The sequence below is a fragment of the Ursus americanus genome, chromosome 32, assembly GCF_024610735.1.
Source record: "Ursus americanus isolate L20-20 chromosome 32, mUrsAme1.1.p, whole genome shotgun sequence".
NCBI lineage: Eukaryota > Metazoa > Chordata > Mammalia > Carnivora > Ursidae > Ursus > Ursus americanus.
Genome location: NC_142158.1, coordinates 12,747,328 through 12,750,734, shown reverse-complemented (window position 1 = coordinate 12,750,734; position 3,407 = coordinate 12,747,328).

Genomic DNA, 3,407 nt, shown 5'->3' with positions numbered 1-3,407 from the left:
TGCGTTGTTAGAATTTATTATGAAGAGGGAAGTGAAGGTTGCAGTAAGGCTTTACATAAACTTCAAACCTTAGGCTTTTCGCTGATCATTTAAAAGTATGCTTTAGAGCAAACATGCTTTAAGTTTCCTGTGGACTATAGATGGTATAACAAAAGGACTCAACACCCTGCATCCTGTAAGAATGCTGCTATCCATCAAAGGAGTGCTAAAAGATTGAATGATTTGAATTTTTTAATTAAAGAGAAAATAACTCATGTCTTAAGTTATAATAAAATAATAAAATTATAGTTTTTCTCATAAAAGTGAAATTTTAATTTGACAGCTTGAAGATTAAATAGGGTAAATGTAAGAAACACAAGTAGATTTTAGCAAATTTTTACAGTATGTTGTTTGCACAGTTTTAAGTCGAAACTCATCAGGTGTGGGTGGCCCTTATGTTTCAGCAGTGAGTTTTGGAATTGCTTCTAGTGTATTAAAAAATCCTATCAATCTTCATTTTCAGTATAGGTAATGCTAGTTAAAACAACTTAGTTTCTATATTATTGGTGATATCACTTACATTTTGTGAGTATAATATACTTGGAATATGTAATCTCATTCTTAAGTTCCATTGTGTTCTGATGGTGACTTTAACTAGTAGGTGCATATGTGGGTACAACAGAGCCTATAATAATTTAAAGATCTAGCATAAGGAATTCTGACTGATTTTCATTTGTCGTATATTAAAATACTGTGGGGGTATTTTTCCCTAAGTGGTGATCATTCTTAAGTTTTCGTATTTTAAAATGAAAGGAATCTTAGTTGGTACTTCATTATGCCTTCTTAAACTCTTAAGATGGTAAAGATTTGTGCTTTAAAAACAATTTTCCCAAGTTCTTGATAAAAGATTATAATTTTAACTTTTCAAGCCATTGTTTTACATCCACACCTTCCTAATTTTTTACCTTTGCCTATTAAGAATTCTTCCACCCCCCAATTTTAGCAGTTTAGCACTGCTCAAAAATTGGTTTGCCAGCCTAATCCTTTATACTCCCATTTCCTTTTATTTTTTTTTTCACCTGCCATCAGATGAAGGAAACCTCATCTCACTTATTTGTGTCTATGGAGTACTCTTTTTAGTGAATACTGTGAAACCCAGTAATTTCTATAGTAAAGGAAATCAACATTTGAATGTATACTTTGTGTCACATTTTATAATAGCATTCATAAACACTAATGATAGCAACAACAGAAATAAAAGTAATACAATTAATAAGGGAATTAAAAATAGTAATTGCTAAAATGACTAAAACTTAAGTGCTTGTTAGGTGCCAGGCACTATTATAAGTGAAATATTCAATAATTTATTTAATCCTCACAACATCTCTATGAGGCCAAGTATTGTCCTCATTTTACAGATGAGGAAGCTGTGGCCAGTGGGATTCAGTGACATTGCTAACCTTACGTGGCTAGAAAGAACCAGAGCTGTCTGTCAAGCAGCCTAGTCCCAGAGTCAGGCTCTTAGCCAACTATGTTGCCTCTCTGAGTTGATGTGATTATGTTCACGGTTTTGCAGATACAGAAGTTGAGGACCAAAGTAAGTACTTACTAGCTCACGATTAACTGGATTTCAAACCCAGTTCCATTATACCCCAAAGTGTATTTTCCATCTGCCATATCCCTCTATGAGCACAGAAGTAACCCAAAGTAACATAATAAATGATGAAATATTTTTGGTAAAGAGTTTGTAAGACATACTTTAATGAATAGGCAAAGATCATTCGATTGGAACATTAGTTAAATGCAGATACATATATTTGTTTAAGCAGTATGTAGATATAAATTATTTCTTCAGTGGTGTTCATATTAGGTGCCTGTTACATAGTAGGCACTCAGTAAATATCTGTGTTATATAAGACTAGTGAACAAAGAATACCACCATTAGGCCAAAAACTGTACTGGATCATATATGTTCTGAATTCTGCCATCCCCTTTTCTGGTATAATCAGTGCAACAACAAAATAACAGAAGAATCTGGCCATCTCCTGTGGATCACTGTATTAGATTTGACCTGAAAGTAAGCCAGCCTAGCCAGAAGCCTCAGTAAGGCCAACATGTGTAATAAAGAATTTAGCTGGCCTTTTTCCTTGGTTTCTGGGAAGGAGCTTTTCATCTTTGGGGTTTCTCAAGGGACGGGCATGTCTTCAATATTCATGGTGGGTCCCTGGATAGTTCCAAAGTAGGGACTGGCCATGCTGGACTGACTTAACGCTGTGAATGACTGTGGAGTAGGGGTTTTGAGCCTCGTGATAATCAGTCCAACTTCCAGAGAAGAGCAGGGATTTATGTAGTCTGTGATTCAACAATCATGGCTCTGTAGTGAGGCTTCATTAAAACAACACAGGAAGGCTTAGGAGAGCTTCTCAGGCCGGAGATGCACATTCATGTGCCTGGAGGCTCATGTGTCCTGAGGACGTGGAAACTTAGTGTTTGTAACCTGCCCAGACCCCACCCCCAGGGGCTCTTCTTGCATCTGCTCCTGATTTGGAAACTTCATAACAAAACGAGAGGAAAGTATGGCAGTTCCTTGAGTTCTGTGAGTTCTGGCACCCTAGGACCCGAACCTGAGGGCAGAGTGGGGACTGCCCAATTTGTACCCTGTAGGTAACAAGTACAAGTGGCCTGGGATCCTCAGAGCTTGCAGCTGGTGTCGGAAGTGAGGGCAGTCTTGTGGAGACTCTGCCTGCGGAACCCGGCCGAATCTGGGGTGTCCGAAATGCACTGCCGGCTTTATGATGAACAGATGTCTTAAAATAGCCATAAGCATTCTCTGGGATATCCTCTCAGTCTCTTAATTTTCTTAAGTGATTTTTATCTCAAATCCACTTTACATTCTAGATTCTTCCTTGGTCAAAGAGCACAGAATTCTAGCAAAATTTGACTAGGATAACGGGCCAATAATAGGGTTCAGAATAATGAAAATATTTTTGCATTCCAATATCACATTTACCCTTTAAACTAAGGTTATCAAATGATCAAGTTACACATAGGATGCCCAAAACCTTTGTGTGCTTTCTTCCTAATAAAGTACACGACAGGTTTTTTTTCCCCATTATGGGTTTGAGCAAAACTTTTTCCTATTTTCCCTAACTCTGCTTTTCATAGGTCCCTATTAAGTGTCCTTGTACTTGCCCATTGAGCAACCATCTTAATGTTTTTAACAAATATTGTAGCATCACTGACTTGACTGCTCTGTTTTTACTTTAGCATAATCTACTCATCCATTCTCACTCTCCACATATGAGCCAGGCATTATACTAGATGCTGAGGATGCAAAGGAAAAAAATAATTCAACCCTCACTCTCAAGGAACACCCATTCTGAAGATGATTGACTGTGATTGCTATGTAAAATTACGTAAAACTACGC